This window comes from Mauremys reevesii, linkage group 3 (genome assembly GCF_016161935.1).
Source record: "Mauremys reevesii isolate NIE-2019 linkage group 3, ASM1616193v1, whole genome shotgun sequence".
Classification (NCBI taxonomy): Eukaryota; Metazoa; Chordata; order Testudines; family Geoemydidae; genus Mauremys; species Mauremys reevesii.
In genome coordinates, this window is record NC_052625.1 from 179,194,517 (window position 1) to 179,216,302 (window position 21,786).

Sequence of the window (21,786 nt, forward strand, 5' to 3'; positions counted from 1 at the left end):
CAATGTTCAATGTTCTATCACATTGCTTGGCAGTTAAATCAGTTAGTATATAAAAAGTCACGAAGACTGTGTTCCTTTCAGTCCCTGCATAGACACGCTGTAGGTCTCTGGCACACTAGAAAATCAAAGACTTGGGAAGAAGCCTGGATTTAGGTAAGGGCTGAGCTGGAAACAGAAGCAGCATCTGAGTGGCTATCTTCAAGGCGAGTGAATGATTCATCTTTATTGTTTTTAAATGACTAACACAGAGACTTTGAACTGGAGGCAAAGTCTTTTAGAAAAATGCAAGCACATTGAGTAAGTGTGCAATTTAATATCTAGAGCTCTCCCCCCCACACACACTTTGTCAGGAGGCTTTACTAAATGAAAGAGCAAGCCTGAGGCTGACACATCTCTTGTGCTCTAACCAGAGAATCAGTTCAGAGGACATACTCTGTGTAGTGACTTTTTGTCAAAATCTTCTAACGGCTCTTGTCTAGCATCTGAGATGATGAATGACTCAAAAGGAGCTTAACTTTCAATGTTGCTTTCTGCACCCATGATGGTGCCAGGGCTGGATTTAGGGGCAGGCAACCCAGGCAACTGCCTGGGGTGCCAGGCCTGAGGGGTACTGGTCTCGAAATGCTGTTTTTGTTATACAGATCCTACTGTGCAAATTTATTGTCTTATATGATGGATAAATCACAGATGCAAATTGTGCATCAAAGTCATGAAATGGGCTACGAATGCAATAAAAAATAAGGTATTCAGAAGATTAACAAATGGAGGAGGGGCGCTGTAGACGCTCCTTGTCTGGAGTGCCATTTGGTCTAGAGCCGGCCCAGAACGGCGTTTTGTGACTAGGAAATCTAGGAGAGATTAGCAAAATGCCCTCCTCTACTCTGTGGGATGAGGGTGCAGCATTTTGTCAAGAACTCAAGGGAAGCACTGGTTAGAAGGGAATGGCTGGGTGGCAGAATGTGGCTTGCCAATTTGTGTACATGGCCCCCAGAGTGTATGATTTATGAAGCAGCCTCCAGGCAGAAATGCATGGGGGCAGATTTTCAAAAGTGTCCAGAGACAGGTTCGAAACTCCATGGCTTGAGACATTTAAAGTTGACTCATTTGTTACATTCAATAAGGAAGAGTCCTGTCCTGGCAGGGAAATAGACTTGGTGATTTAATTTATCTTTCTCATCTCTATTTATTAGGGCAGCCAAGCAATTAAAAAAATTAATCGCACTGTTAATAATAGAATACCGTTTATTTAACATTTTTGGATGTTTTCTACATTTTCAAATACATTGATTTCAATTACAACATGAAATACAAAGTGTACAGTGCTTACTTTATTTTTTTATTACAAATATTTGCACTGTTAAAAAAACAAAAGAAATAGTATTTTTCAATTCACCTAATACAAATACTGTAGTGCAATCTCGTTATCATGAAATTGAACTTACAAATGTAGATTATGTACAAAAAAACCCCTGCATTCAAAAATAAAACAATGTAAAATTTTAGAGCCTGCAAGTCCACTCAGTCCTACTTCTTGTTCAGCCAATCGCTCAGACAAACAAGTTTGTTTACATTTTCAGGAGATAATGCTGCCTGCTTCTTGTTTACAATGTCACCTGAAAGTGAGAACAGGTGTTCTCATGGCACTGTTGTATCTGGCATCGCAAGTTTTTTTTTACGTGCCAGATGCACTAAAGATTCATATGTCCCTTCATGCTTCAACCAGCATTCCAGGGGACAAATGTCCCTGCTGATGATGGGTTCTGCTCGATAACAATCCAAAGCAGTGTGGACCGATGCATATTCACTTTCATTATCTGAGTCGGATGCCACCAGCAGAAGGTTGATTTTCTTTTTTGGTGCTTTGGGTTCTGTAGTTTTGGCATCGGACTGTTGCTCTTCTAAGACTTCTGAAAGCATGCTCCACACCTCGTCCCTCTCAGATTGTGGAAGGCCCTTCAGATTCTTAAACCTTGGATCAAGTGCTGTAGCTATCTTTAGAAATCTCACATTGGTACCTTCTTTGTGTTTTGTTAAATCTGCAGTGAAAGTGTTCTTAAAATGAACAACATGTGCCATAACATGAAATATATGGCAGAATGTGGTAAAACAGCAGGGGACATACAGTTCTCCCACAAGGAGTGCAGCCACAAATTTAATTAACACATTTTTTTTTTAACAAGTGTCATCAGCATGGAAGCAAGTCCTCTGGAATGGTGGCTGAAGCATGAAGGGGCATATGAATGTTTAGCATATCTGGCATGTAAATATCTTGCAATGCTGGCTACAAAAGTGCCATGTGAACTTCTGTTCTCACTTTCAGGTGACATTGTAAATAAGAAGCGGGCAGCATTATCTCCTGTAAATGTAAATAAACTTGTTTGTCTTAGCAATTTGCTGAACAAGAAGTAGGACTGAGTGGACTTGTAGGCTCTGAAGTTTTACAATGTTTTGTTTTTGAGTGCAGTTATGTAACAAAAAAATCTACATTTGTAAGTTGCACTTTCATGACAGAGATTGCACTATAGTACTTGTATGAGGTGAATTGAAAAATACTATTTCTTTTGTTTATCATTTTTGCAGTGCAAATATTTGTAATAAAAATAATATAGACTTTGATTTCAATTACAACACAGAATACAATATATATGAAAATGTAGGAAAACATCCAAAATATTTAATAAATTTCAATTGGTATTCTATTGTTTAACAGTGCAATTAAAACTGATTAATCATGATTAATTTTTAAATCATGATTAATTTTTTTGTTAATCGCGTGAGTTAACTGTGATTAATTGACAGCCCTACTATTTATTATGTATTTTTTTATTAATTTATATGACCTGTCTAGAGATCTCAGCCAGGTGTGGGGCCCCATTGTGCTAGTCACTTGCAAAAACATATAATAGATGGTCACTGCCCCAAAGGTCTTCCAGTGTAAAGGGCAGATTAGGAACACAGGATATTGGATTGGAAGGACCCTTCTCAGTCATCAAGCTCAGTCCCCTGCTATAGCAGACAACCCTTCTGGAGCCCATGCTCACCCTCGTGAGCACTTACTCATGTGAGCAGTCCCTTTGACTTCACTGAGGAAACGCTCATCAGAATGAGTCAGGCCTCCATAGTCTGAGCCTAAATAGACAAAGAAGGTGGTTGAGGTAATATCTTTCATTGGACCAACTCCTGCTGATGACAGAGACAAGCTTTCGAGCGTATATAGCCTGGAAAACTTACCCAGGGCTTGTCTACATTTAAAACGCCTAGTGAAAACGATAAGGACGCCACTCCCTGAGAGGCAGTAGCTAGGTCGATGGGAGAAGCCCATTAATGTAGCATTGTCTACACCGGGAGTTCGGTTGGTATAACTGCGTCACTCAGGGGTGTGGATTTTCCAACATAAATTCATAGTGTAAATCAGGGCCCAGAGTATCACAGCTAAATTCAAGGGGGAACAGATTGTTCAGCATAAATACTTAACACAAATTTCAAGGGACCATTCCAGGCAAAGTGGCCTGTTAACACCCCTCCAGTCATAGGGAGGAAAGGAATGTGGGGGAAACAGCTGGAAGGTTTGGCGGGGAGGGGGGCTGTTAGTAGATTACAGATTGTTGTAACAAGCCATAAATCCAGTGTTTCTATTCAGTCCATGATTTTTAGTGTCTAACAAAGTTATGAATTTAAGCTTCCAGGCTTGTCTTTTGAAAATGTTGTGCAGGTTTCCTTTGAGGATGAGGACCGATAGGTCATATATAGAGTTATTGCTTTGTGAACAGTAAATTCATAACTTTGCTGGGCTCTAAAAATCATGAATTGAATAGAGGTGCTGGATTCATGGCTTTCCAACAGTCTGTAACCAACCAACAACCTCCTCCCCTCCCCAGCTGCTTCCCCCTTCTTCTTTCCTCCCTGTAACTGGAGAGGTATTCATGTGCCACTTCACCTTGAATGGGCCCTTGAAATACATGCTAATTACTACTTAGGCTAAACAATCTGTTCCATCTTGCAGTTTAGCTGTGACACTCTGAGTAAGTTTCCCAAACCTAAAGAAGAGCTTTGTGTTAGCATGTCTCTCTCACCAACAGAAGTTGGTCCAATAAAAGATATTACCTCACCCACTTGTCTCTCTAATATCCTGGGACTGACATGGCTACAACATCCCTAGCTAGACAAGACAGATAAAGAGTGGGAGAAATGGAGGCAGTTTACAAGAAGAATTAACAGAATAATGATTTGCTGCACATTAGTCGTTCCACAGGGGTTTTGTTGAGGGGACGGGTTTGCAATTTCCTTTTAAAAGAAGCAATCAGATTCTGCATTTTCCCAATGCCCCCAGCAGGTCTAGCCATCTTTTCTTCCTTATTGCTATTTATTGTTTGTGTCGCAGTAACACCTAGAAGACCCATATGAGATTATTAATATTATTAATAGTATTACCATAGCAACGAGGAGCCCTGACCCCTAGTTCTAGCAATCAGGGCCCCATTGTGCTAGAGATCAGAGTCCCAATGTGCTAGGCACTGTGCATTCACACAGTAATAGACACTTTCTGCTTCAAAGAGCTTACAATCTAAATAGACAAGATAAGACTGACAAAAGGCAGGAAGGAACCAGAGGCACAGAGAGAGGACATAACTTGCCTAAGGTCACACAACAGGTCAGTGGCAGAGCCAGGAATAGATCAAGTCAATGAGATTTATGCTGTGTCTACACTTACAAGCTGTGCTGCTGCAAATGCATTTGTGTAGCTATGTTATACCAACAGCAGAGAGCTCTTCCATCGACACAATAAAACCAGCTCAACATAGCACTGGGCACACTACCACTTACACCAACAAAACTTATGTTGCTCGGAGTGTGTGTTTTTTTCCACACCCCTGAATGACAAAAGTTTTGCTAACAAAAGTGCCAGTGTAGACATGACCTTAAATGGTTAAGTGCCTAAGTCATTTCTGAAAATGGGAGCTAGGCTCCCAAGGCACTTTTGAAAATTTCACCCCAGCTCATTTATTCAGGTGCCTGAATTCTGATTCTGGAGCTGAACTTTAGGCACTTACTTTTGAAATCTCGTCTACTTCCCCAGCTGTAACAATGGCAATAATAATTACACCACCTTCCTACATCATAGGGGTGTTGGGAAGATGCTTATAAAGTGCTTTGAAGATATGTGATAAGAATTATTATTAATGACAAAGAAGGTTAAACCACAATAACTTTAATTAAATGTCTTAAATGTAATTAAAACAGGATTAAGTATATGCCATTTTGATAGCCTGATTATGTAGATTGCGGCATAGCAAATGTTGCTCCCTTTTGAATGAATATCTGACAAAAACAGGACACTTTCCTACTTGTTATAAGGCAAGTGCCGTTAAATTAACCACTTCTAAATATATCTGTTATTGAGGGTAATGGTTGCTGCCCACAGATGAAAGACACATCTGCTGGCAGTCACAAACCGTACTGAAGCTGATGGGCATGTTAGATACCTTTCATTCAGGTTAAACGATGCAACATTAAATTCCCTGTTGCTTAGTGCTAGCTGAAAAAATAGACATCACCATCCAAGGTACTGCACCACATGAGAAGGCCTGAAGAACTACTAACTCAGGAAAAATAAGAAGGGTTTCCCTAGGGCTGATTGTAAATGCAGAGGTTGGGGCACTGGTTGGTGGAGCTCTATGTGTGTCAGAAGCAGACAGGGTCAGAAATCCAGGAGAAAGCCAGAGAAGCACTACCTGGCTCTGGGGGAAAGCCAAGAGAGATGGCTTCTTTTACCTTGACTACAATGTTGAGAGTTCAATTCACTTTTGCGCGCCCCCCTTGTGCAGCCACTAACGCCAGTGGTAAGGAAGTGTAGAATGCCACCAAGTCAGACTGGTAGTGCTCTGCAGCAGTGTAAACGAGCATGTGAGGTGCAGCACAGTGGTGAATTGGGCCCTGAAAATCTCCTGCTTTTGTCATGTAACCAAATGTTGTGTTGTAGTCCTTGGGCCCCGTACAGTGCAGGGACCAAGGGGGAGTCAGCTTGGTGCCTCTCCTGTTCGGCAGCTGCAAGGGCCAGTGCAGCCTGAGGAACAGGCTAGGACAGCCCTGTGGTCCTTCCTAAATTGTGCCTTTGCCGTAACAGCCATTACGGATCACTACAGTGGTGCAGAATGGCCACTGCAGGTTGGGGCAGACATGTCCCCTCAGACTCCTGATTCGGCACTGGAATGCCACCTCTATGAAGAGGCAGCACAGAGCTGGTAGAGCATTGGCTCTCTGCCAGGGGTGGCTCTAGGAATTTTGCCGCCCCAAGCACAGCAGGCAGGCTGCCTTCCGTGGCTTGCCTGCCGACGGTCCGCTGGTCCCGCGGCTTCAGCGGACCTCTTCTAAAAAAAATTATGTTTATTTATGTGTTTGACAGTTCTGTTCTTTACTATAGTTTCAACCAGTTTGCCCAGTACTGAAGTCAGGCTGACTGGCCTGTAATTGCTGGTATCACCTCTGGAGCCCTTTTTAAAAATTGGCGTCACATTAGCTATCCTCCAATCATTAAAGCCGATTTAAATAATAGGTTACAGACTACAATTAGTAGCACTGCAATTTCACACTTCAGAACTCTTGGGTGAATACCATCTGGTCCTGGTGACTTATTACTGTTTAGTTTATCAGTTTGTTCTGAAACCTCCTCTGTCACCTCAATATGGGACAGTGCCTCAGATTTGTCACCTAAAAAGAATGCCTTGGGTTTGGGAATCTCCCTCACATCCTCAACCATGAATATTGATGCAAAGAATTCATTTAGTTTCTCCGCAATGGCCTTATCATCCTTGAATGCTCCTTTAGCATCTCGATCATTCATTGGCCTCACTGGTTGTTTAGCAGGCTTCCTGCTTCTGATGTACTTACATTTTCTTTGCTATTACTTTTTCAGTCTTTGGCTAGCTGTTCTTCAAATTCTTTTTTGGCCTTCCTAATTATATTTTTACACCTCATTTGCCAGAGTTTATGCACCTTTCTATTTTCCTCACTAGGATTTAACTTTTACTTTTTAAAGGATGCCTTTTTGCGTCTCACTGCTCCTCTTTGTTTAGCCATGGTGGCTTTTTTTTTGGTTCTCTTACTATGTTTTTTAATTTGGGGTATACATTTAAGTTGAGCCTCTATTATGGTGTCTTTAAAAAGTTTCCATGCAGCTTGCAGGGATTTTACTTTTGGTGCAGTACCTTTTAATTTCTGTTTAACTAACCTCCTCATTTTTGTGTAGTTCCCCTTTCTGAAATTAAATGTTACAGTATTGGCCGCTGTGGTGTTTTCCCTGCCACAGAGATGTAAAATTTAATTATATTATGGACCTCCTCTTGGGATGTATCAATAAAATGGCAGCACTCCTTCAGACCAGACCAGCATCGCTGAAACAGTGACAAGTATCATGTTCCTCAAAAGTGTTTAGAAAACAGTCCCTCTACAGCAGAGATCAGCTTGTGATTCTTTTTCTGTCCCCGTCCCTCCCAACCCTCAATTTTCATGTACAGTAGCTAGGGCTTGATCTACATTTAAAAGTTAGGTCAACATAGCTATATTGGTCAGGGAGTGTGAAAAATCCACATCTGTGTGACCGACATACCTATGTTAACCTAATCCCCAGTGTAAATGCAGCTATGTCAACAGAAGAATGCTTCCGTTGATGTAACTACCATCATTCAAGGAGCTGATGTTCCTAAATTGATGAAAATACCCCTTCTGTTGGTGTAGACTGTGTCTACCATGTTATGTCAGCGTAACTATGGCAACCTAGCTATGCTAGTATAGTCTTCATAGGGTAGACAACCCCTAAGTGTGCTGTCATTGTGCATATTAGCCAGTGTCCAACTGTTATCATGCACAGGCGATTATCCTTTTCTTTCTGGATCTAATATTTTCAGTTTTTCATTGAGCTTCATTGTACATTTTATGTCCCTTGCATTTCTAAGATGAGTCATAAAATGAAAAATGTAGCATTTTTCAGTAAATGGTGGCAATCACTGAATAATTTAAACTCCTCTAGATGCCATATTTGCTTGAACAGGCTTGTGTTTTGCATGAGGCATCCAAATAGACTAGTTTTGTGAGTACTTGTCTTAATTTGTGATACAAATCTTTAATCCAGACTCCCTCAAAAGGGTGAAAATGTGATATAAAAGTCTTGAAAATTCAACTGGTGTTGCTGATTTTCTTGGTAGTAATTTTTCATCCTGATCCAGAAGTTGCTGTCAGAGTTAATACAATTTCAGATATGTTTGAGTGATAATTTCTTTATTAATAATTCCCTTTTTGTTTTATTCTACAGTACAGAATGTACATGCTTTTGGTAGACATTTCTTGCTATAAAACATGCTTAAAAACGGACACACTTTAAAATGACTTTTGATTGGTAATTGATATCATTACTTCTTTTGCTCTTGTACCTTCTGATCAAATTTATAGAGTACTTTGATATTTAATACACTTTGCTGCTCTTTGTGTTGTGTAAGTCGCTAAATAACACACACAAGCCTCCCTATTTCTTAAGATTTTAGCTTTTAACCCTGCCTCTCAATATATGATACTGTAAAATCAGATGTCCTATAACATGACTGATGCTACAGGATGGAAGACGCCTCGAGATTACAGGGTGAGGCCTAAACATTTATTTTCAAAGTTGTGCTCATGTTTTTGAACTTTCCGATGCATAATTTCACTCATCTGAAATTGGACAGAAAAGATTTCTGTCAGTACATTCAATTCATAAAAAATAAATCCATTGTGTTAGCAGGTTAAATATACCCCACAAGTAACAGCAAATGTTTTCAATAGCCAATTGGTATTGCTGGTGATCAGCCCACCAAACAGCATTTCCTGGTGCTGCCAGGAACAAGTCTGGTCACCAAAAAGCCGTAGTGCCAGAGGGAGTGTGCACCAAGGGGCTGTGCTCCACTGAAAATGGCTGTTTGCCAGACAAAGATGGTTTTCCCCCTCTGCTCAGTCCTAAAGCACACGTGTTGGCCCGACAGCAGGAGATAAAACATGAGGTAGATTAAACTCACTGTCCTAGGTGTGCTCTGTAGTCAGGTGCAGTAAAAGATCTGGCCATCAGCAAACCCTCCAATAGCAGCACAGGCAGCTGCAAAAGGACTAGCTTCCACGTGGAGCTACAACTAAATGTGCCCAGGGCAGACCAAGAGCCATCTCTGAGAGATGCCATAAATCAGCTTGCGTTCAGATGTTGTTGACATGCGTGTGGGTGGGAGTGCGCAAGGGAGAGTGCCACAATACTATTCCACACAGTTTGCCAGAAACATTGGACCTGGACAGTCACATACCTCCTTCCTTCCTTCATGTTTTAATCAATCAATCAATCATCCATTCTGTCCTGTTCTTCCTGCCCCCCCTTTGTGTTTTTACTCTAATCTGATAACAATTACGGATCAGCACCAAAAAACCACGTGAGCTCTAGCAACTGGCTCCTCACCTGAGATTTAAAAATTGTTGAAATAACTTGATAAAATATGCTCATTTAAATCCCCCTCCCCAGTCTCTATTTTATATATATTGTTGCTTCCTCAGTACCTGCAGTCTCTGCCTGTCAAGATGTTGTGAAATTTCAACCTAACCACCTGAGGAGAAGGAAAACAAACAAATAACAAGCATTTCTAAATAGCAGTGCTATAAATCTTGTTTCATTTCTGTTCTGCTTACAAAAGTGACAAGTTATTTATTTGATATTGGACCAATAACAAGGGAGTAGGCTCCATGCAGTCCAATTATTAAAAGATACCTAAGTCAAAATGACTCACAGTGGTCCCATCCCTCCTGGCTCTGGTTCAAGAAAGTACTTAGCCACTTGAAGTTAACGGAAGTGCTTTTCTGAATTAGGACTGCTGTCCTGTATAAGCTTATGGCAGCTGATTTAGCCAACAACATCCAATCAAAAAAGAAAAGGATTATCCGTTGTTTATACAGTTCTGTAGAAGTGAGAACAACGCTCACTCAGAAAAGCCTGACTGAACACAAAAACTTTGCAGTATAATTGGAAGCTTGCTAAGCTTGGGATCTGATGGACAATGGGCTTGTCTAAATCACAAAATGTTTTTGTGTCTGAATGTGGTTGTGAAAGGTTGTACTGACTCAGCCAATCTGGTGACACAATGCTAAATGTGATTTGTTTTGGTCTTCATTGACTAGCAAGTTATGCTCAACGTTGTGTCAGATATCAGGGCTGTTTCTGAGTCATACCCAGATCAGAAACCTGACTGATCAGGATCAAAGACATTTATGGACACGAAATGTGATAGCTGCCATCCTCTAACTTTTCATAAATAGGGAAGGTTTAAATCTGGATAATTTGTGACTGCTAATGCCAAGAGATGGCTTTCCAAGCATCACCTATTTAAAGGCAGCTGATATCCTACCTTTCCAAAGGGAAATGTTAATAATTCCATCTCAATAATGGCTTTGGTGCCTCCTGGGAGGGGCGAATGTCTATTTCACTGGTGGTCAGATGCAGTAATCTCATTTCCTAATCACCTCACAGAGCAACATGGCTTAACTTCATCAAAGAAAGACTAGGCCCTATTTCCATGGATTTCTAAGCCATGTGATGGAGTATTATATCTCCATTATATCATCAGCAGAAGTGGCTGAATAATGCAGCCTCTCTAAGATGTTTGGAAACCCTCTGGGTCTATCAGTCTTTGGAACTATCAAAATACTAGGAGCAGGAAATAGACCTTACACTGTTTATCCAGATTCTACATGGATAGAACCTCCAGAGAGGAATGAGTTCTTTGCCTCCATCTATTGGTGACTATGAGGAAGTATGGCTATAGAACTACCTATAATCCTTCCAGTGACATTTCAGGAGTCACCACAACTGATTATAAACACAGAATTGGTTGGTTAGTAAAACTCAAAAGGGGTGGAGGTAAGAATTCCTACTTTAGGGCAAGGAGTATATCCTTGATAGCAAGGACTCTTCTCAAAGGTCCTACATGCTGCCGGTTCCCTTTTTCTGAGGATCTTAGGATGTTGGGAGAACCCTTTGCTGAAGCCACAGTTGACAGCAGCAGAGCTAAGTGAACACTGGAGAGGTATTGCCTAGTACATAAAGCTGAAATCACTACAGCTGAGTTAGGTGATGGAGTGTCAGGCCAGGACCATGCAGCATTTCCTAAAGAACTGGAGAAAGGCCTCAGGGCTCTGGGATTATGTTACCCACTGACATCAAACTGTGAATAGGGTTTGGGAAAGGGGGGAATGGATAAATGATGAGGTAAAGAGATATTTGCCTATTGGACATTCACACTGGTGGGTGGGGAATAGAGTTAATAGACTACTGCCAGGGCTATCATGGGGGATCATTTTATTTATCAGTCATAAATATATTGTTGCTGTATTTCCCAAGTTGATGAGGTATCCCCCTTTCCCTCTTATAAATGCTTTTATTGTTTCATACACAGAGTAAGTGTTCATGAGGGGGGAAAGTATTGCCTAGTAAAGGTGCTCAGGGAAGGTATTTGGTGATCCCAGAAATTCTGGGTGGGAGCTCGAGCTGGTGGTGTTTGCTAGTTTTAAGTTAGACCCCAAGTTATTTGAACCCAGCCCTTGTTGCTACCAACAGCATGTAGAAGGGTTACAATGGTAGAATTCTCATGAGTTTGGAGAAGTCCCAAGAGCCTAAGCCAATAAATGAAGTCACTATAAACTATACCCTCCACCCTATATCACTCCCTCCTTCAAGGACACACCTCACCTGGCCCAGCAGTAAGGGGTGTATGTCAATCTGTACTCACCTTCAGAATAATCTATTTCTCAGTAGTCCTCTGACCCTCACTCCCAGATCTCGCAATCTGAGGTCTCCCAGTTCAGGGCAGCTCTCACTTGCACTGATCTGAATCTACCCCTGAGCTGCTCCCTGACACTGGGCCAGAACAGCAGGCAACCTGCAAGCAACAAAAAAGAATCATGGGAATCAATATAACCAGTTAGGCCTGATCCAAAGCCCATTCAAGTCAATAGGACTTCAATGGGGTTTTGATTAGAGCCTAAATGCTTTCCCCATCTATTTTTTTGACTTCTGACCTTAATCATTTAGTGTTTGTTCAAAGCTTTACACAAGGATAAGGCTAGCACTTTAGATGCAGTGCAAGTGCAGAGCTTTCATAACTGTTGGAATGGTGAGACATATAAATGGCATTTAGGATCCTCATACATCGCTTTCCACTCCTCGGTCTTACCCTTCCAATTATTAATAACTCGGCATTCTTTCCTGGCAGTAACTGTGAAAAGGGTAGCAACCCAGTGTGTGAATGGAGCTTTCAGCTAAAGAGGGGAGTGAGTTGGTTATAGCTTTTTTTCTGTTCCTGTCATCAGTTATTCTTCTAGATTTGATAAAAATGTGTGTTTTATTTTCGGCCTAAGTGGCTGATGTTAATGATTAACAGCAGAGGAACAAAAAGATGGGTTACCCAGGAGAGGTTTCTGTGGTAACTAACAGTGGGTGGTGGCAGAAACAGAGGTGAATGAAGGGTATATACGTTGCAGCTATATTAAAAATGCCTGTGATGGAGAGGCTGCTCTTCAAAGAAGGCAAGTCAGAAAATTGCCTCCTTTGTCTCTTTTATATTTTGGAGAATGGCAATAGATAAATTCCAGCCTCCTGAAAAATTCATGTTCACTCTGGGAATTTCTTTTGCCTCAAGGCAGCATATTTAGAAAAGTACATCTTAAAAAAAAAAGAGAGCGAGAGATTTGCTTAGCCACATCAGAATGCTACAGATGTTGAAGCTCTGGAGTAGGCATGTTTTATTTCTAAAACCCAATGCCTTTGTTCTACGTTGTTATATCAGATCAACTTGTGACATGCCTTGTAACATGGCTTTGCCAGGCATGACTCTCTGTTGCCTGATTAGACAATGCAATTGTAGAAAAGAACTAAATAAGCATGTTGCTTCAGGCATGGCAAACCCCTGAGCTGAACAAGTCTATTGACTTCTTGAAAGAACAAGAAGGATGGTGCTAATCAACAGTCTCTGCAAAGCGAGATGGGTGATTTGCCAGCTTCCCTGTCGCACCTGTTTGGGAACAGAGTTCAATGGAAGCAGTATCAACATCTTTAGAGTTAAGGATCTCCCTGAGTTTTCACTAGTAGCATTGGGTGAAAAGGTGCTAAATTGTGCTATTGATTGTGTCAATAATTTTCATTGTTACTTACTATAGGCTTTATAATCTGAGATTTATATTTGCTCCCCGCTGAAACTTGCTCCCCAAGTTCTTGGGTAGACAGCAATTTTCTTATGATTGGGGGTTTTTTTGTTTGTTTTTTATCAACTTGGAAGTTATTTTCTCATTTTCCTAGGCTTTTTATACATTGTAATTTTGGCTACTGGCTTTAACTATTTACATAGGCATATAATACTATCTCCTTTGAAATAATATTTTTTAAACATTAAGTGATTTTAGTCCTTATGAAAAGTGCTGGATTGAAAGAATCTACAGACTTGCAGTCTCCCTTTAACCACAGGACTGGCACAGCATTGTCTTGGATTGTGTACAAAATTGGGGGAAGATATAGTCCCTGCCGTGCAGACTTAAACCTACTTTGAGACAGACCTAGCATGTAAGGAGTTTGACAGCCAATAAGAAGAAAGGGAGAACCAGGTAAAAGATGATAAAACCTTTGCTTAATTGTTTATTAAGCTCCCACTGTCATAAATACTCCAGATTACACAGGAATTGGCCAACTGTATAGTTCTGAAATTCTTGCAGTGAGAAAATGATTACCGAGGAAAAATTATGTTTCTGAAAATAAGCTCTTTACATTCACCTGAACTGTTTTATTTGCACTTTCCTGAAATTCCTTTCAGAAAAGCTGATGGATTCTCAAGGTTTCTTTTCAGAGCTGGGTCTATTTTCTCATTATGCTAGTATTAATGGACACGACAGCATTGCAGTCTTCTCCTTCCTTTTATTCATTACATTTATTTGACATGTTTTTTCTGCAAGTTTTTCTTACTCAGTGGATTGGCTTTTATTAGACAAACAATCTTTCTAACTTTGGTGCTTAGAGGTGATTGGTCCCTTAAATTACCAGATGGTATTTTTGTTCCTTGACTGAATGAATGTAACAATTATAATCAGGAGGAGTGGCTTGAAAAAACCTCTGTGGCTTTGAATCTCTCAGGGAGAAGTAGCAGAAAAAACAGGATATGGGAATATTAGAAAATTGTATACTTTTCCTTTCTGGGCCCCCACAGTTTGTCTAAGGCATCATTTCTTCAAAAAATACCCCACGCCCACGTTTATTGGCTGGATACAGAGTGTCGGTTTAATTTTCCCTCACAGTCCCATAAGACAATTGCACATATGTCCACAATCCTAGTTCTGAAGGGTGCAGTCAAATTTGTGTCTGGCTGATTTTCTGGTCTATGTAAAATTTGCTTTCCGTGAATACTTATGTGTGACTTTCAACTTTGATTTCCATGGACATTTATGTGAGTAAAACGCAATCATTTACCTACTTGTGGGAAGCAAACATAGCTGGAATTAATTAACTTTAAAATCAAAGTGAATATTTGTGAAAATATTTTTGTGGTGTTCCCCTAACTCCAGCTTCTCTGACAGAACCACAGAAATTTAAAGTATTTTTATTTTATCTCTTTGATAAGACCAACCCATGTCTGTGCCTCCAATTTTCAGCAGAATTCTTCTTTGACAGACCTGCCAATTCAAAAGTCAACCTCAGTTGATTGAAATGAAAGAAAGGAATTGAACTTCAGTTCTCCCTCAGAATCATTCTTCTCTTTTCCCAGCCACATATTATTTCTGGTTCTCAGTGAAATGAAATAGATGTGAACTTATCAAAATGAAGTTTCAAGCATAGAAACAGCTCTGGCCCATTATATTTTGCTGGGGTTGAAATTGGGCAAGTGGAAAAAGACCTGAAGCTACAAAGCAGTGCAACCTAGAATCAAATATCTTCCTAGATTAAATGGCTTTTCCATTTGTAACGTTAGGAACTGGTGCAGTATTTTTGTCATTAATAGTCAGGTGTTCATTATGCATTGCTTCTTAACGTTGTCTCCCTTGTAATCTCTATTGCACAACTCCTTCCTACTTGGTGCTAGCAGTGTTTTGGAAGTCAACAGGAAAATTTTGGAGTATCGGTAGCTTGTAATTACCATTCTGGGATGAATCAATAATGGTATGCTAGGCAGTACACAAGCAAACTTTAAAATTCTGCTTCTTCTTTCCTCCCTGAGAATAATATGGGTCTGATATTTCAAAGAGGGTTACTAACATGGCACTAGATATTAAACATTCCCCTCTTCTGCAGTGATTTGAGGTTTAGAAGATGACTGCTAAGAAGAGCCAGTGTTTCAGATTTCAGTCATATTTCCAAGCCAGCTGGAAGTATAGGAGATTTATGCCCTGAACAGGATTCATGTATTAATATGAGTTGTTGAGCCACAGTGTTTCTTCAAATATTTAATTTTGTGACAAGTTTTATTATATTTGCTTTCCTTCATATCATACCTCCCCCCACACACCCATCCTGTACAACTCTCCATAACACACACATTCACCATCTGGGAAACAGTCTGTATCTGGTTTGGAACCCACACTTAGAGCTATTTGCTACAAGATGCTAATGTACCATATTAATTATCAGTTTGACTCCCTGGTGTTGCATTTTTAGAAGGTCTAACTTGACTAATTTACAGTCCCATTTATACCAAGTTTTCTTACAGATATTACTTCTTCTGACGCAAGTAAATAATTCACTTTTCACAGACCTTTGAGGATGGTGCCATCTGAATTTCTGTTACCTCAGGAAATTCTGATTTTGCAATTCAGTTCACATGCAGCACAAATGTGAAGTATATGACTCAAGTCAAGAGGTCACTGTTGGGTCAAAGCTATGAAAATATATGGCAACATCAATACACTGGGAGAAAACACTGAGAAACTACTGAAGTGCAAAAATCATTACAGCTTCAGAGAGGACATTTTGTGTCTCTTTGCCTTCTTGTTTTTGAATCTTAGGTCATGTTTTCCAGCTTTTCTCTGCAATAATGAGGGCTGGACACTTTTTTTTTTAATGAAATCTGAAATTCCCATGATTCCTGGAGCTTGGGCTTTAAGCAAAAACACCAGACTGCATGAGTCAGCAACACTAGAGAAGGAATAGAAGAGACTGATGGAATAGGGACAACGGAAATTACATCCAGAGTTTGGCTGGACTAGGGGAAAGAGTGGTGTTCTTAAAGCATGTTAGCTAACATGATTTTTTAAGCAGGACTTTACAGCCAGTAGAAAGAGGGCAAATCATGTTCTTTAAACATTTAAGGTACTTAGCTAACACATTGAAAAGACCATTTTCCCCAGTGTAGACATGCTGATTGGGTAGAAAATGTGCTTAATGACAATGTTAAACTCTCAGGGGAAATTTTTCACTGTTTTCCATTGATCCTGCCTAGGGTTAAGCATGTCCAGGAATATGATGATAAATATGACAGGTCCTTGTCTACATGCCCTAACATATGATTTTCTAATTCAGATAAGCCTATAGGAAGGATGAATGCAGAACCTCCCTTCTTATACAGGCCTCCTAGGAAGAGGGCTAGTGTCATTAGCATTACTGTGATGGACAACTCATGTGTCTATCTGAAGCCTATGAGAGTACTTCAGGTGTAAGGGCCAAGAACAGTGGGACAATGAGGCTGTACCTAGGAATAGAAAGTAGGGATTTTGCAGCAGCTGCATATACTTTTTGTTAAAAGAAGCAAAATTTTAGATCAAAACTTTAGGTGTTGCAAGAGAGCAGTGTAGACATTCAATTGGATTAGTGCCACTTAGGGCTGTGTACACACTGCTTTTCAACCAGTGTAACTATATCCATTTAGGGCTTGTTCACACTACCACTTATGTCACTTGTGTGTGAATAAGCGAACCCCTAAGTGACATGAGTTACACCAACCTAAGCGCTGCTGGTGTGGACAGAGCTATGTCGTCAGGAGAACTTCAGTGCAGCTGTGCCACTGTAGCACGTCTAGTGTAGACTAGCCCTCAGAAACTGATATATAATAAAATCAGTGCAATCCCCAGTGTGGGGATTTAGTTGTACTGCTATGAAAGTGTTTGTATCAGAATAGCTTATTTTGGTAAATGTAAATGCTTCTAAACATCCTCTGTGGCAAATTGGTATCTAGAAAAAGGCCCAAAGGATGCCCAAAATTGCATTTCAAGGATGTGTGCAAGACTGCAAAGAAATGGACATGGATGTGGATAATTGGGAAGATCACACTCAGGACTGCAGCCTTTGGAAACAAGAGCTTAACAAAGGTCTCTGGAGTTATGAGAGGAAGCAGTCCAGCTTAGCAGAGAAGAAAAGAGCTCGCAGAAGGCAGAGCCCAAAGAGTCAAAACACTACCTTTAAATGTGACAGATGTGGCAGAGATTGTCTCTTTCAAGTGTGTCTCTTCACCCACAGTCATGGCTGCCATAAAATCAACTGAGTAAATTCTTTACCTGTCAGTGGCGCATATCCATGGTCTCTTGAGACTGATGCCTACTACTACTAAGCATTTCTATATCAATATTACTGCAGCCATACTAAGGAGTTCCACTGATTTAACTAGATCAGTTTCCAAACTGATATAATTAAATGGACACAAAACCTGTGCATAGACAAGCTCATAAACTGGTGCTGTCACAAAAGCAGAGAGATGTGTATTGGCCCCCCGCATCCAGTATGTTCAACACCCATTGGATTTGTCACTGGTAGGTTTTTATCCAGCTGTCACATTTACGTTCCCAGCTCTCAACACATCTAACCCAATTTCCATGTCTTTAAGAAAAAAAATTCTGCTGTCAGTTTAAACACCAATCTCTGTGGGGGCTGAAACAGCAGTAGGGAGATGTGGTGATGCTAACCAATTAAGTATTGGAACAAACATCCATTTTCCCTGGTTACCATACTCACCTTTTCTGCTATACTCCATTTTCTCAGACACAACCTGCTATTTTTTCCATTTCTCATAGAAATTAGAGATGGAAAAGTTGTCTAGTCTATTTCCCCCTGCCCACGTGTTTTCAAATACATTATCCAGTCCAATTTAAATGACTCAAGTGTTTGGGGCTTTCACTGCTTCTTTTGGGAGAACATTCCACAGTCTAACAGGCTTCAATGCTGGCAATTTCTTCCAGTTTTCTTTGCTCAGTGCCATCCCTAGTTATTCACACCGCTGTGCTTTCCCAGACAATTCCTCCTCTCTTGGTGACTAACCCATCCAAATTCTTGGAGGCGTGTATATCCCCTGCCATTATCCGTTAGCTAAGCTGTGCATATTTAATTGGTTTCATCTTTTCTTAACTCCCTTCAGCCCCACAAATCATGTTTGTTGCTTATTTTTAAATTGCTTCCAATTTGTTAACATCTTTCTTGGGTATTCATAGATTATTTTTTTTAAAGGCCAGAATGGACCATTAATATAGAATCATAGAAATGTAGGACTGGAATGGTCATCTAGTCTAGTCACCCACACCGAGGCAGGACTGAATATTATCTAGACCAGTGGTTCTCAAAACCGGTCCGCCGCTTGTTCAGGGAAAGCCCCTAGCAGGCCAGACTGGTTTGTTTACCTGCCACGTCCACAGGTTCGGCCTATTGTGGCTCCCACTGGCCGCGGTTCGCCACTCCAGGCCAATGGGGACTGCGGGAAGCGGCGCGGGCCGAGGGATGTGCTGGCCGCCCTTCCTGCTGCCTGGAGCGGTGAACCGCAGCCAGTGGGAGCTGTGATTGGCCAAACCTGCAGACATAGCAGGTAAACAAACCGGCCCGGCCTGCCAGGGGCTTTCCCTGAACAAGCGGCAGACCGCCTTTGAGAATCACTGATCTAGACTGTCAGTGGCAGGTATTTGTCTAACCTGTTCTTAAAAACCTCCAATGATGAGGTTTCCACAACCTCCCTAGGTAACTTTCTTCAGTGCTTAACTACCCTCACAGTTAGGAAGCTTTTCCTAATGCCTAACCTAAATCTCTCTTGCTGCAATTTAAGTCTATTACTTCTTGTCATCTAGTCTAACCTGCTGTATAACACAAGCCATGGAATATCACCAAATGAGTCCTACATCAAGCCCAATCCCTTCTGGTTGAGCTAGAGCAGATACTGATATTTCCAGACCTAATCACACAGAGCCAGAATATATGACTTAGTTTACCCAACTCTGGCTGACTTGGCAGGCTGATGACAGATTGCATCTTCCTGGGGCAATCCCAGAGTTGAATAGGGCTTCTGAGCCAACAGTCTAGCCTCCAGTACAGTAGAGAAACTGCAGCATCCCTAGGTCCTGATATTCTCTGGATGCTGAGATGACCATTTGGGACTTGGAGAAGTTGAAGAAAAATTCAAGCAGCCCTGAAGGAGGTCAGACTAGGTCAGGGGTGGGCAAACTTTTTGGCACGAGGCCCACATCTGGGTATAGAAATTGTATGGTAGGCCATGAATGCTCACGCAATTGGGGTCGGGTTTGGGACAAGGTGAGGGCTCTGGCTGGGGGTTCAGGCTCTGGGGTGGGGCCAGAAATGAGGAGCTCAGGATGCGGGAGGGGACTGCGGGAGGGGGCTCCAGGCTGAGGCAGGGAAGGTGGGGGGGAAGGGCTCCAGCAGGGGGTACAGGCTCTGGGGTGGGGCTAGGGATAAGGGGTTTAGGGTGTAAGAAGGTGCTCCAGGTTGAGACTGAGGGGTTCAGAGAGTGGGAGGGGGATCAGGGCTGGGACAGGGGATTGGGACACGGGAGGGTGGCTCAGGGGTGCAGGCTCCGGGCGGCGCTTACCACAAGTGGCTCTCAAAAGCAGTGGCATGTCCCTCCTCTGAGGCGCGGCCAGGTGGCTCTGCTGAGTGCTGCCCCACCTGCAGGCGCTGCTCCTGCAGCTCCCATTGGCCTCAGTTCCTGACCAATGGGAGCTGCGGGGGTGGCACTTGGGGCAGGGACAGTGTGCAGAGGAGAGCCCCCTGGCTACCCCTATGCATAGGAGACGGAGGGGGGCCATGCCACTGCTTCTAGGAGTGGCTCCCTACCCTGCTCCCCAGCTGGAGCGCTGGACTAGGGCAAGCCCCAGACCCCTCTCTGCAGTGGGAACTCGAGGGCCAGATTAAAACGGCTGGTGGGCCGGATCCAGCCTTCGGGCCATAGTTTGCCCACTCCTGGACTAGATCATCAGAATGATCCTGTCTAGCCTTAAAATCTATGACCATGCTAGGGACTTGCCTGATCCCCAGCTGGACTCAGGATTGGGAGGAGAGACAACAAAGCTAGCTGCTTTTTGCCCCCACATCACCTGAGCTGTACAAAGGGCAGCTCAAATGCAGCCCAGGATCAGAGCTACTGTACTGCATAGATTTTTCTTCTTCTTGTCAGACAGAGAGGAAGCAGGAACAATTGTCTCGCTGTTCCATGTTCAGGGTTTGGACTGAGCTAATACTTGTTTACAATTGTACCAGCACTTCTTTAATCCTCCACTCTGCTCCCTGGCATTCCAAGCAGGAAACTAAAATAAACAAGCTCTTTGTCACAGTAGTGGTAGTGACAGAGATCTTATTCTTAGGAATTTCACATTGCTTCTTTGCTTGGAGCTTTTTCAGCTGAAAGCCCTGAACTGGTGGGTGGGCAGATGAAAATGGGCACGGAATGATAGTTGAGTAAAAGGCTTGGGAAACAACAGGGTAATACAGGGCCAGCCTTAGTGAAAATGGTGCCCTGGGTCAACTTGTATTTTGGCGCCTCCCCTCCCCTCCCACCATCACCCCTGGCTCCTATGGGCTCCCTGGGCTCCCCTCTCCCCCGCCATCACCTCCAGGCCATTTCCTATACTGGAATGTCGACAGGAAAGTCCTTTCAATGTAGATGGGCATCTCCCATGGTCCACTGTGAGTTAAGTGTCCCTTGATGAGCCACTTACTTTGACTAGTCCTTTCAAGATGTGCTGGCTAACTACCTTGTGGGAGGTACTCCAGGAGCAAACATTTGAAATACAGGTATAGAGTCAATACTCATAACTTCAAATACAAAAATAATACATGCATACAAATAGCATAAACCTATTCCACAAGTCATAACCTTTTCATAGACATCTTACATGCCACATTTTGTATGAGATTTGTTGCAAATATATAACAGTGGGTGCAACAATGATCTACAGGGTCATGTTTTAATCAGATAATGTCACAATGAGTAACTGCTACAACTAGTAAATTCCTAGGCCACTGTTAGCAGAAGCGCAGAAGTAAGGATGGCATGGTATATGGCGTATTGCCACACTTACTTCTGTGGTGGCTTGTGGTGCCTGGCGGTTGGCCTGTGGCTCAAGGCGGGCTTCGTGCTGTCACAAGGGGGCTGCATCTAGCCAGAGCCCATGGCCCTCCTGCAGCCTCTCGCCACTCCTGGCTCACCACGAGCATTTTGACAGGAAGTATCAAGCAGTAATAACAATAATAATAGTGTGTGTGTGTGTGAGTGTGAGTGTGTGAGAGAGAGAGAGTGAGAGCAGTGTGTGTGTGTGACTGTGTGTTGGGGGATTGTGTGACAGAGTGTATGCGTATGAGAGCCTGTTTGTGTGTGTGTGTGTGTGTGTGTGTGTGTTAGGGAAGTTTGAGAGACAGTGAGCGCACTGTCACTTTAAGCTCCCCCTTCCCCCGTGCTCGGCCCCCCTCACTCACATGGAAGTTTTGCTCCTCCTGGGTCTGGCCCGGCCAGCCCCCACCGGAGACCAAGCAGCACAGGGCCGCAG

At 42.2% G+C, this 21,786-nt stretch overlaps 1 long non-coding RNA gene across 3 annotated transcripts in view; it reads left to right on the forward strand.

Moving 5' to 3' along the window:
- Positions 1-57: 57 nt before the first annotated feature.
- Positions 58-21,786, forward strand: part of LOC120401016 — a 187,208-nt gene continuing 165,479 nt past the window's right edge. For all 3 annotated transcript variants that reach the window (XR_005596228.1, XR_005596229.1, XR_005596230.1), the window contains exons 1-2: positions 58-153; positions 13,520-13,656. This is a non-coding gene — a long non-coding RNA (uncharacterized LOC120401016). The remainder of the gene's footprint in view (positions 154-13,519; positions 13,657-21,786) is intronic.